Raw genomic sequence first — 14,499 nt, 5'->3', positions numbered from 1 at the left:
CCTTTGCTTAATGTAGTACTTGAATTCCATTCTTAAGATCCTTAAATTGTTTGTTTTTCTTCCTTCTCTCTTCGCTAAGCTTCAAGTCCCAACTAAACCTATGAAATGAAAGTTATTATTCCCAAGCCTCCCTGAGATCATGAATGACATTCTTATGATCACTAATGGGGATTACATTTGATTACAATGATAGATTTTTCTTCTTCCAATCAAATCTCTTAGTGACCAAAGCATCAATATCATAATTGACATCCCATGCTTCTTCTTTGTTGGCCTGGACTACGTCGACTATTGTTACTTCATTAATAACAACAACACCATTAGGTTTTTGTGAATCCACCAAGGTCTCTTCTTCTACATAGACATAACTACCTTAACTGTTGGTTCTTGTGTGTTAGCTTGAGTTTCTTCTTCTCCTTATATAGGATGAACCACTTCAACTACTAGTTCTTATGCGTCAAAAACATCGTTCATAGCTTCTTGTGTCAAGTGCAATTCGTCCATTCTTAGGAGGGACTACCTCAACTATTAGTTCTTATGTGTTAGCCATGATATGCTCCTCCTCAGAATGGACTTCCTCGACTTCTGTTACTTGAGCTTAGAATTATCGACAAATTATTGTATATCAAAATCCATTTCTTCCTCATTACTCTTCCCATCAATCTACGAAAAGTCAACAAATTCTCCTACAACGAGTCTCTCTTCCTTAGATGCCACTCTTTCTTGTGGAACAAAGGCATCGAAATCATCTATTTGCACCTTGACTGAGTTAATATTTGGCATTCTTGTGCTATCTTGCACATATCCCACATCACCATGAAGTTCACAAATTACATATAATTTTTTACAGGATCCCTGGTGTTCCACTTCTTGATCATAGGAGAGGAGGATCATGTACCCACCATTTGGGCAACCTTATTGAGGGTCCCAACCTCGAGGGTTCCTCATTTCAAGATTTGTTTTTCAAGGTTGCAAGTTGTATTTTAAGTTTACAATTTTCTTCTTTTAAATGATCATTTTTATTAGACATAGGATTGGTTTTAGGCTTACCGGGTGGAGAGTTGTCAAACTCTTCTTTCTAGGCTTCTTCCTCTCATTAGTAGCATGCTCCACTAGTTCCTTAGTAGTGGTTTGGCTTTTAGATGGATGAGTTGTTATTACTATAATTGAATATCTAGTCCTCCTTCTTAGGAGATGACTAGCCACAAGCTCCTTTGACAATCATTTTTTCCCTTCACTTGTTGCAGTGGCTCCTCCTCTTCAATGGGGAAAGATTTAATTCCTAGGCTCTTGTACTATACATGATCTCCTTAATTGCTGTATCAACATGAAGACCCTCGATATGGATTTCAGCATGGGGATTCTCTATCTTTTCACCAACATTCCCACTCAACCTGCTCATATCCATATCTTCATCCCTAATTCCTTCTATCCCCTTCTCTTCTTCATTCTATAATTCCTTCCTGCCACTCTCCTATGCTGAACCCTCAACATGGTCACAAATTTTAACTATAATTTCCCTTGTTGTTCCAGTGTATCGATAACCATGAAATTGATCAACTTGTGGTTTGTTACACAACTCTTTGGATTCTTATACCATCAAACCAAATTGGTCATATGTTTTAGGGACTCTAATAGGAAGTGCGGGTTATTAACTAGTTGTCCATGGTAGAGGTCAACATGAAATGGTAGTTGAAGATCACCTTGAAATTTCCTTCATAGGTGATGCAATTTTGCATGAAATAAAAAATGTTTGACCAGTGGGGAATCAATAAAGGCGTCTCTAATCCTATGTCCTTAATCCTTACCTGTTCATCTCCTTCTAGAAAATTGGATTTCACTTACATGATCGATGCCTTTTGACTAGACTATCTTATCCATGTTTGTGGTAGGTTGACCACCCTAGGAATTTCCTCTTCTATGATTGCAATCCTCATATTCCTCACTGTCAAACTTTGTTAAGTCAAATTCTAAGAAAACTTGAGGGAAACAATGCCATCAAACCCTTGTAATTTCTCAAGATACAATAACCACCCAATGTCTTAGAAAATATGGTAAACTTCCAGGTGGATACATAACAAGTGCAATGATTTTGGTTCATGTTGAACAAAGGACCCCCCCATAGCTAAATGTTTGAGTGTGGTTACTATTGCAATAAGAGCAACATGCAGTTGAGTGGGGAAAAGCTTGTCGAGTTTTGAAGAATTGGAAGGCTGGTGGTTTCGATATGTATTCCATAAATGACAATAATAATGAGATGGATGGGACATTTATGAATTATTGTATTAGGGCAAAGGTGGTGTGACATCTCGATAGGACAAAGAAAGGTACTAAAAGGCAAAATAATGTGAAAATAAAACAATAAAGCCCATTTTTGGAGTAATGATGTAGCATGCGGAGCCATGATAATTATGTGGCATTGGTTGATGATGTTATGATTCACCCCCTCCCAATTTAAGATAAGGCCTTACTCAACCATCATGGTAGGAGGGTCAAATAGACTTATCCAATCATCACTCAAACCATAGTTATGCAAGAAAAAAAAATCATACATGTTGGGTGGTTATCATATAATGTGACCATATGATAGGTATGCTATGGAAGATGTGACTGCAACAATGTTGATGTGATAGGAAAAATACAATTCTAGTGAGGTTCGTGGAAAAAGACATTGGTGGGTCCCTCTAGTGAAAAATGACAATTCACCGTGTGGTTACAATGGTAACATCAACAACAACAATTGTATGCACAACAACAAGAAGTTGGAGCAACTATGTCCATAATGAAAATAACTATTGTAGCAACAATAGTGTAACAACAATTGCAAAAATAGTGAGTTGGAATAACTGTATCCTCAACAACAACGACAACAACTGGTGTAGGAGAAACAGGTGTAATAACAATTGCAGTAACAAGTTGGAGTAAACGTGCCCACAATTACGATGACTAGTGTAACACCAACTGTGCAATATTGGAATATATGAACGTAAAAGATGTTAATATCAAAAACTTACTACATTTGTTAGGAAAAACAAGATATAATATAAAAAAGGAAGGTTGTCAACCCCAACAAGATGGTTTTCAGTTGACGCTTGTCTAACCATGCCCCAAATGGGTTTTCACTACACACACACACACACACACACACACACACACACACATATATATATGTATATGTATGTATGTATATATATGTGCGTGTGTGTGTGGTTGGTGGCATGGGAAGATGCTCCCTTGCCCAACAATATTGAGACCTACACATGAGACAATGTGAGAAAATGAATCCTTAGAGAGTGGTTTATAATACAACTGAAGCCGATGTCCATTGGCCAGCAAAGGGGTTTTCAATCCATCTAAGATTTTGAGCTTAATAATCCCATTGTAAAAAACTGTGTCCACTTCGTAAGAACCTAGTCACTTGGTGTGAAGCTTCCCCTTAGAATCCTTGAATCCAAAGTCATACAATATTTCCGAATATCCTTTTTGAAACACCTTATTTTTGATAAATCTATCATGCCACTTGGTGCCTCATTAATGAATAATGTCAATGAATTGGATGATGGCCAAGTGCATTTCATTAAGCTCATTGAGATGGTTAAAATGGCGTTTTTGTGTTGGAGTTAGATCCAAATTCACTTCTAGAGAAGTCTTGAGTGTCTTGCCTTTGAACTCAATATGAAAAACAAGATTCTTACCATACACAAGATCACATGGATAAAAACCTTTGGTGTTATTCAAAATAGTTCCATAGTTCAAAAGTGCCTATGGAAGTCATTCAACTCAATTTTGACAGTGACTAGCTACTATCTTGGTAAGGATAGCTTCAATGATTTTGTTGGTGCTCTCCACTTTTCCATTAGATTACCACTAGTAAGGTGAAGTGATCTTGTGGTGAATCTTGTACTTATGAAAAAGATTTTAAAGTAGCTGGGAAGTAATTTGCGCCCCCCATTAGTAACTATCTCTGTCATCACTCCATAATGAACAAATATGTCTTTAAACAAAAATTATGAAATAGCTTGCTCAATGGCTTTATTAAATGCTTTATCCTCAATGCACTTGGTAACTTAATTTTTATAAACCAAAATGTAGGATTTCTAATGAGATGGGAGATTAAGAGGTCCCATAAAGTCAAGATCCCACTTCTCAAAGGTTAACTGAGTTTGGAACATCAATTCATTTGACCGAATAAGTTTTCCCATCCGTTGGAAACTATTGCACCCTTGTACATACTTCTTTGCATCCTAGAATAATGTAGGAGAAAAATAACCCATGTGAAGCACTTTATACCCTATTATTTTATCAACAAAGTGTCCTCTACAAGGCTCATCATGACAAGCCTTAAAAATTTCATAGAATTCATCTTCCCTTACATAGCACTGGATCTCATGATCTAGCCCAGTGAAAAAGGGATAACCATCTACCTAATAGTATCAGGAACTTTATTGAATAATATTTCACTTTTCCCTAGGAGAGTGGTGGTGTAGGAGATTTCATGCAGTAAGATAATTGGCAATATCTACATAGTATGGCAACTAAGTGGATACTGAAAAAAGGTGCTCATTTGGAAAAGAGTCCTCAATGGGTGAACTATCAATGCTGTTGGTCAGCCTAGAAAGGAAGTCCACACAAATGTTGTCCTTACTAGGTTTATCCACAATAATAATATCAAATTATTGTAATAGAAGCAACCTTATAGTAACTCTACCATTAGTAATAGGTTTATTCATAACAAATTTTATGATAGAGCGGTTAGTATGTATAAAAAATTGATACCCTATTTAGAATGCCAAAATTGACTGATAACATGCACAATAGAAAAAATATTTTTCATTTACCACATAATTTAGCTCCACAGGGGTCCAATTATTATTGATGTAATATATGGCATATGGTTTTCATTTTTCTTTTTGTCCCAATATAGTCCCAATAGTAGTGTCAGAGGCATCCATATAAATATGGAAAGGTAAGGTCCAATCGGTTCCTCGTAAGATAAGAGCTTCAAATACACATTTTTTAAAACCTAAAAAGGAATTTTGACACTTGTCAGACCATATAAATTCCTTATCTTTTGAAAGTAGCAAAAACATAGGGGATTCAAGTTTAGAAAAGTTTTCAATAAAATGACAATAATAACCTACATGCCCTAGGAAGCTATGTACCACTTTTGTGATTTTGGAGAAGTGATTTTTGAATATTACCTTTATTTTCACAATGTCAACTTGTATGCTTGTAGATGAAAGATAATGGTCAAGTAAAACTCCTTTATTCATCATCATATGGCATTTTTCCGTGTTTAAGGATAAATGAGCTTGCTTGCAATGTTTCAACACTTTCTCAAGATTAGCCAAAAATTTATCAAAGATATCACCATATGGTGTAAGATCATCCATATAAATCTCAACATAGTCATTAAGAGAATAAAAGAATACCCCCAGTACAACTCACTACAAAGTGGCAGGGTAATTACACAGTCCGAAAGGAAGGTCTTGGTATGCAACCGTTCCCCTGGGCAAGTAAAGGTGGTCTTGTCTTGGTTCTCAAGAGCAATTTCGATTTGGTTGTACCCTATAAATCCATCAAGGAACTAGAAAAAAAACCTTTCCTAACATATTTTGAGTACCTAATCAATAAAAGGTAATGGAAAGTGATCTTTTGGGGTGGATTTATTTAGCTCTTTATAATCAACACACATTCTCCACTAACCATTCTTTTTGGGAACAATGACCAGTGGGGAACCAGCTAACTATCAAAGATCAAATAGATGAATTAACATTTAATATTTTTTGGAGTTCTTTGATGACATCCTTAAAGGATAGATTCATTTGGTGATGTGGTTGGTGAACAAGGTGACAATTGTCTTTTACGTAAATGTGGTGGGTATATAGATCATGGGCAATACCCTTGATATCCATAAAGTCCCATGAAAAAAAACTATTTTACTCCTGCAACAACAAAATCAATTGTTCTTTTTCTGAGGGAGAAGATTTTGATTGATATTCAAAGTTTTTATGGGATTAATTTCAATTGGGATGCTCTAGTGGTTCAGGATAGTGGGTATAATTCATTAATAGGATTATCCTTATCATGTTTTTTCATTATAGAGCTTAGGAGTTGAAATGATAGTAGAGTCACAATTGAGAGATCATTGATAAAATTACTAATAGTATTGTCCTCTATTGTGTCCTTCAAGTAAAGATCCTTGCTAATGGTTAGGAGTGGCTATGAGACATCATCTTTTGGTTCAAATTTATCCCACAAAAGTTTTTCATAGTCCATACTTGGTTTGGAAAGATGACAAAGGACACAATTCTTTTTTGTGTTTCCATCATAAATTGTCATAAATCCTAACCAACAACTGTGAATGTATCAATAATGGCTAATCATGGATCGCCTGAAATTAAAGGGTGTCCTCCTAAGCAAGTCTTGTGTTGCAACACCAAGAAGTTAGCTAGATACTCCTAGGAGTATACTAAAATGACAACATCCTGTAGGATTCCTTTTGGTTGTATTTTGAATCAATCAACTAGTTCAAGAATGGTGGGGGTTAGCCTTAGAATAGTAAATAAAAAAACTTGAGGTTTTATCTAATCATCATGTTTATTGCAACACCCATATTGACCAATGTATTTGGGATAGTTGTTTCTCCAATATGGACAGTCACTTCAGGATGTCATATTTAGTATGTGGGGCTTTATATTGCATTAATTTTGATAATTTTTCTACGTCATGCATGGTGGGAGGGTCTCTAGGTTTCCTGCCAGGAATTATATAATACATATTAAAACAACTCAGAAACATATTGCAGTAAACATAGATACGAAACTAGACAAAAATATAGGCGGAAAAGGCAGAAGCCTCAGGTATTCTCTCTCACATTTTCCATTCATTAAAAAAATTGAATATAGTGTTACAAATAAATAGATGAGAGATAGTGTTCTCAAGATAGTGCGTGCTATCTTAGACACTTTTGGTTGAGATAATTTCCATTCATTAAAAACTTAATTGGCTTGGAATAATCTGGGATATGTAAGTTGGTGTCATCAGAGACATATCCTAAGCCTCGTCGATTCTTGTTATTTTGAATCTCTTCCCAGGGCTTGATGATGGGTTTGGAAGAAATTTGAATTTGATTATGAACAACTTCGACACTTGAAGTTGTTTGTGTTAGAGTCGGTCTAGTAGCCCTCCATCAGCAATCAAAACTCTTTGCATTTGCATAAGTAGATGTCTCATCAGTTTCATCTTATTGCATTCCATTAGGCATGCCATAACCCTGATGGAGGAACTGGTGTCTTTACTCCCCTCTTGGCACTGCTGGATCAAGTTGTTTCAGTCAATAAACTATTTCAAGGTTACTTGTTTTGTCTTGAGGTCAAAATTCTAGGTCTAGGGTTTAGGTCCAATTTGTCTTCAAGGTCATGTCTCTAAAAGTCAATAAATGCCCAACAGGTCAGAGGGATGATTATCAGAGTGTTTCTTTAAAAGATTTCATCTTGTACAGCTAATTTTTACCTTGGATTTAAAAACCCTGTTTTTAAAGACAAGGTCATTTTTCTCATTTTTGTAAAAAGTTGTAAAAATTCAAAGTCTTCAAAAATCAGCATGCAGCCTTGGTCCCCTTTGCCAAGATTCCTCAGAAGCTATCCCTGCAAAATTTTTCAAGAAAAACATCAATTCAACCAATTTCAGGACAAAAGGAAACCATAAAGTCAGCAGCATTCAAAGTTTGAAAAAGTGTCATGATAAACATTAGAAAGAGGGTTTGAAATGAAATTAATTTAAAACAAGACTATAAAGCCCCTTTCTCCCTCCATTTAGTCTTCATTGTGCCTCAAAGCAATAGAGAGAATCGTTTTGAAGAAAATTTGGGCGAGTTTGTCTAGTCTGCCTGCGCACGACCTATTGAGACTGGCGCGCGACCCGTTGGGTGAGCGCGACCCATCAGAGTGCCTTTTCCAGTGCAAAAATTACACGGGCGTGACCTGTTGAGGGCGCGCGACCCGTTGGGCAGTGCACGCGACCCGTTGGGCAGTGCGCGCGACCTGTTGGGAATTCCTCTGCCAAATTTCGCCAGTAAGCTGCTAAATAACCCCGGATTGCTTCAAGGTTGCAGGTAGGCCTCTCATCATTAAAATATATTTTTTGCCAAAGCTTGAAAAGCATGAGGATGTATTTTAAAGTCATCATTTTGAAATAATGAGTTCAATGTATATTTGCTTAAGAAACTCAAAGTGTTAGTAAGGCTAGGGTTTGTCTTGCTGTTTTCAAGGTTATCCTCTTCACCCCCACTTTTTCCCTACATCCCATTTCCACCTCCCACATCATTTTTACTCAATCTCTCTACCAAAAATACCAAAAGTCCTAAAACCCTACCCCTATTCCTAAAAATCAAAATCTAATCCTAAACCCTGCTTCTCATAAAAACTGTGCAAATGATAATTGTGTGATGGGGTGCATCATGATTCCTTCCCTTAAACTCCCTATTTCATATATTTTTCCCAATTTCCCTTAAAATTCTCCCTTCCCTAACATTTCCCTTGTGCTATTTGTCCCCTTGAAACAACATTTCAACAATTAAACTAGCAGATTTTGAGCAGAAGCAGCAGTACATTCCAGCTACTTTGTTCTCAAAACCATGTCAGAAACTGAGACCGATTATGAGCAGAGTGATGACCGTGAGTCAACTCCGGAGGTTGAGGTACAAAGGAGGCCTCACAGGGGTGGTAAGAGTGGTCACCATAAGAGAGAGGAGCCCACCTCTTTGACCGATTTGCAGGTTTGTCCAATTGCAGTCACATGTTTCCGCTATCTGTCATGTTATGAATTTTGTGAGAGGATCTCTCAAATCCAGCATCACAGGGAATTGGTCCGCTTGTTTGTTTTGCATTTGCATGATGGGCATGTGAACCTTGCAGGGGTGGATTTCACATTGACACCTGAGATGATTGCCCAAGCAACGGGGATACCTAATGTTGGAGAAGTGTGGAACAAGCGCAAACTGTTGGATAGATTTCAGTATGAGTCCTACATTAAACCTGCCTTTATGAGACACATGACTGGTGTAGTTCCTTTCAGATTTTTGAGGGATGAGTATGTTCCCTTGATGAGGCTTATCATGCGCTATTTCACCTGTGAGGGCAGATTTTCACGTGTGTATTCATACCATATTCGCTTGTTGATGCATTTCACACGGGTACGGATGATGAATATCCCTGTTTTCTTGTGCCAGAATATGGAGAGGATGGTGCCCTTGATGTAGAGGAAAAGCCCAGCACAACAATATAGGAGCCTCTATCATTATGGTTTGATCCAGCTCGTGGTCATGCATCAGTTGGCTCAGCATGGCATCCCATGGGAGGAGTTTATCTCTCGTGAGTTTTTCACAGCACCACCACCACATCCTGAGATTGTTCATGAGGAGGGAGGGCCTTCACAGCAGTATGAAATTCCTGAGACCAGACATGTCAGCTCTCCTCCATTGGTCACATACCAGAGAGGCCACAGGGCCTTATTTGCAGCAGCTCGGCGAGTATTTTCTCCACATCAGGTGGAAGGGGTCTCGCCATCTTCATTAGCTCAGCGAGTGTTATCTCCACACCAGGTGGAAAGGGCCTCGCCTTCTTTAGCAGCACAGGTACCAGAGAGAGGCAAACAGCCCAAGATTGATGAGGGACCATCAGGTGTTCCAGGCATAGAGGTTGTTGATCTTGACATCATTTCTCCTAGCCTAGAGTCAAAGGAGATCATTCAGCACCTTAGAGATGAAAATGACTCATTGCAGCAAAGATTGGACATGGAAAATTGGACCATCACCTACTTGGAGCAGCGCAACAAGCAACTTGAGGAGGAGCACACTTTAGATGAGTTGCGGAGGATCCATGAGGACCGCAACTTGGCACGCAAGAGACCCAGTGACTTGGTACCCGTTGAGCGAGAGGCTATGCTTCTCCGGGTCAATGCTCATTTGGAGAGGTTGCTGGCCAAGGCCAACCAAGATAAGGACTTGCTCAGGAACATGAAAAATCACTATTGGGCGCGGATGCACATATGCAAGGCAAGAATGAAAGTGCTCCAAAGACGGTTGGCCAAAGCACAAAAACGAAGGAAAAGGCCCGACCCCCTCCACATCTTGGCTGAGGTTTTTTTGAAGGAGCATGATACTAAATAACTCAAATCCAGCACAAATTTCAAAAATTTTTGAGCATTTTGGGTCAATTGTGATTTTTCTAGCAAAAAACAGGTTTTCTCCACCAATGGGTCACGCGGCAACTCCATTTTGGGAAAACTCAGCATTTCTAGATTTTTCATGAAAAGTTACACTTGCTCAGCCATTGCCAAGAAATTTCACCAACTTTTGGGCCTCCAGAAAGTCAAAAAACAAGCAAAAAATGACTTTCTGCCACATTTTTGACACACAGGAAGCAGTCTTGGGAGATTGAAATTTTGGAGGGGTAAATGACCACCAAATTCAGGAATTCCACTTGGGTTGGAAAGTAGACATCCAGACCTTTCCAACACGCCCACGTTTGCCTCATTTGGACACCTGGAAGTGCCTCAAAAGTGCCTCCAAAGGCGCGCGACCCATTCAGGAATTGCGCGCAACCCATCAGGCAGTTTGCACAGGAATTCAACCTACAGCTCAGCAAAACGCAGTTTTGACTGGATTTGACTTTTTGGAGTTGATTTTCATCCTCCTTGTTGTAAATAATGTAATTTTATGATATTTTGACACTTATTTATCTCTTCTAGAAGATTCATTCATAAGATAGGCAAAAATTTAATGAATGAATTGGTTTCCTAGCTTATAGAGGCAAGTTGTTTTGATTGCCTAGTTTTCAGTGCTTAGTTTAGAATTGGTTGAAACAGCTCCTAGGATAGTGAGCTCGACCCCTAGAGGCAGGGAAAGATGTTAGATGGCCTATATTATGTACTTTCTTGCTCATTTTCATGGTTGGACTCTTGAGGGAGAAGCTCTTATTGTATTACTCACTGTATCTCTGCAATTTTTGGCAAAGGAAGACCAGGGTTTTGCAGTCCTTTTTGGGATTCTTGTGGTCACATGTGTTGATGGTGTGTTTCTATTTGTACTTGTAAGTGTGTTATGTGAATCATTTCCTTACTTTTCCTTCTGTAAATTAGGCAAATGAAGTGTTAAAGTAGAATTCATGACTGTCATGCTCTGCTTTTAAGTTTGCTTAATATCAATGTTTTCAACTGTTTAAGGGGAATTCAAGGTTATTGCTTGCTCTCCTTAACTCCTCACTGGTCATTCCATCCACCTCTATCAAAGGCATCAATACTGTTTCCTACCTCGCCCCAAAGAACCCCCTGCAGAAATTGTGTCCAATCCCCGCACCAAAATTTGCCCTTCCCCAACTTTCCACCAAAACCCTAAAAATCCCAAATTAAACCTTTTGATCAGTTTACTAGCCTAAAATCAGTGTTTCCTCATTGGTTATCTCGCCCGTTGAAGATCTTTACCGAGATAGACCGGAGAGAGCCCTCTCCTGCCCCGTAGGGCTAGCTACGAGGCTAAGTGGTTTGATGTTGCCTTGGAGTTTACCTTTTTCAGCCTGAGGTGAAATTTCAAGTGCTAACAGTTTGGATGAGTGATTTTGGAATCAACATCTTTATCTTCATCTGTATGGTTGAATGACCTAGAAGAAGCACTCTTTTCTTGTAATTCATTCCTTTGAAGTTGCGACTCGAGTTGAAGAAACTCAATGGTTTCATGTGTTTGTTGTAGATGTCGTGAAAGATCAGCAAGAGTTTCTTTGCTGATGTGCACCATGTCTTCATCACTAGAGATGATCAAACTGTGAAGAAAGTTTAACAACTGAATATGTTGCGCCATCTGAACTTGCTTATTTGAAATCAGGCTCGCTTGTCGTAGATGTCGTGCTTTGAATTGTTTCACTTGATTTTGTTACTTGCATAACATGGTCGCTTGCTATGGGACTTGAATGGCACGCTCGCTCGATTTGTTTCTTATTGCACTTGCCGGGAACACTTACTAGAGTTGTAGAATGTTCTTGCTTAAACTCTGGAATTCACGCTCACTTGATGATGATCACGTTTGCGTGAATGCTCACTTGCCCTACTTGATGACTTCACGCTCACTTGAAGGAATAGCCATGCTCGCTTGATGTTGATCTCAACTTGCTTGATTCGTGTTAGAGTTGAACGTGTTTGGTTGCTTTGATGGTTACTGCAATGAAATTCACTCTGGCTCGCTTGAAGGTTTGAACTTTGTACTGTTTTGACGCAAATTGCTTGAATGAATACTCACGCTCGCTTGTAGGAGATGTGAACTTGTTGCTTGTTTGCTTTAGAGTTAAAATTCGTGCATTCACTTGATTTTGCTTAAAGGAAGGGTGTCGAACACTGTCGAAAATGCACCCAAAAAACACTTAATGATTTAATGACTCACTACAATGAATTCAATTTGACTCAATTCAAGACTTGGGTGTCGGTTTCAACCGAGAATGCACCCTTACAATTCAATGTAGTTTGAGTTTTAGTACAAGTTCAATAATGTTGATGTAGACTGTGCGCTGAAACGTTGAAGTTTACAGATTCATTAACTTGATTGTAGTGATGTAGACTTTGCTTTGAAATGCTAGAGTTTGCAGATTCATGAACTTGATTGTATTTGAGTGAATTTGTTTGTTGAGGTAGAATGCCGATGTTGAAAACTTTGATTATTTGTTGTAGTGTTGATCTTGCAGCTATGTGTTGTGCTTGCTTTATGTATGCGATATTAGATGAAATTATTGATGTGTCACAACTAGACACAGATCAAAAAGCAAAAAACATGAATCCATAAAACACATGCGCCATCAAGCACACGTAGTGTACCTTAGATCCCCTTATTCAATTTCGGGCGGATCTAGAACACATCAACACCAAAAAATAATATCTTTATTAATCACTGAGTACATCTAAAGTAATGATAATGCCAAAACCAGATCGAAAATCAAGCTCTGAACTGAATCAATAGATTACAATCAAAGTTGCAATTCTCATTTATGCACTAGTTACCCAAATTGGACCCAACAAAAATGCATGACAACGGGTGGATTGAAGTAAACCGTCAATCTCTAATTAATGACTAGAGCATACCGTCGTTTGTTTGTCCTTTAAAATTAGGCGTTTTATGATAGGATTTTCTACTGTGTTGTAGTAAATGTATCAAACTACAACAGACTCTTATTAGTAGACATCAATCATGAATATTTGGCGCTAACTATTCCAAAGGGATAAAAACTCAACAAGGTGCAAACTAACTGCTTTCCTTCAAGCAAATACCTCATCACTGGATCTTAGGAAGACATCAAAGTCAATCAACTCAAATCTGGAAATATTCACGTGGAATAATTCCATTCAGACCTCAGAGTATTAGGAAAATAGATCTCTGGCCGCTATTAATATGGAGTTGGGGGAGATTATCAACTTCTGACTCACGCAATACCTCTCAGGAGAAAAGAAAGACAATACAAGGAAATTTTGGGCTAGTTTTGTTCCTCTTGAGGAAAGAAATGGACATGGTCTATATGTTCAAATGCAATATCAGATCAATAACTTTCTTAAAATGGTAATTGAGAGAGTAATATATGCCCCTGCTGCAGAGATTCCATGAATTCCATGACCTCGATGCCAAGGATGCTTGCTAACTCTTAGAATCTTTCCCGGAAGCGAACCAATACTGAACCAGTCCCTGCATTATGGTCTACTGCATACTCTGCTCTCATTAAACCAATTTAACACCAAGACCATAAGAAGCACCATGACCAACTCGACGAAAGAACTCTGTTGGGTTTCCTTTCACATCTTTTGAGCTACCCAAGTCCATTCCATACTCAACAAACACATAAGTATGGGTATGGGTATTCATAATCGATTATTCAAAATCGATCTTGCAGATTTCAAAACGCTCTTCTTAACACCTTTAAAACACTGTCAAACACGCTGGAATGAATGTAAAATGTTTGAGGGGTGTTTGAGCTCTGGTTCTTATTGCTGGAGGACGCCGGTTCAAATGCCAGACTCGATTTGGATCAAATGCAAATACCTTTAGGAGAACGCTGGTTCAGATAAAAAACTGAAAACGCAATGAATTATGAAAAATACGCAGCAATTTATACTTGCATTGGAATTTAAGAATCGATGGCTATAACAATCGACCATCACAACAAACACCCAACATTCATATCAACCATCACGGCAATTAATCGATGTCCTAACATTCATATCGATTATCACAGCAAAGAACCCAAACTTCAATCGATTATCACAGGAAAAAATCGATGGCCATAACATTCACATCGATTTCTTTTTGCACAACGATTCTGCTCAGCTTATCGTGTTATTTTCAGATAACGCGCCAAATGTCGAATGTATAATCACTGAACAGACTCACACCAATCAGCGATTCCACGCAGGGAAAACACTTACAGTTTACAATTACAGTTTTCTTATGAGACACGCACTGGTAAG

This window comes from Pinus tabuliformis, chromosome 9, assembly GCF_031772625.1.
Source record: "Pinus tabuliformis cultivar Carrire ecotype Pingquan chromosome 9, CPIR1, whole genome shotgun sequence".
Lineage (NCBI taxonomy): Eukaryota > Viridiplantae > Streptophyta > Pinopsida > Pinales > Pinaceae > Pinus > Pinus tabuliformis.
Note: the sequence above shows the minus strand (reverse complement) of the source record.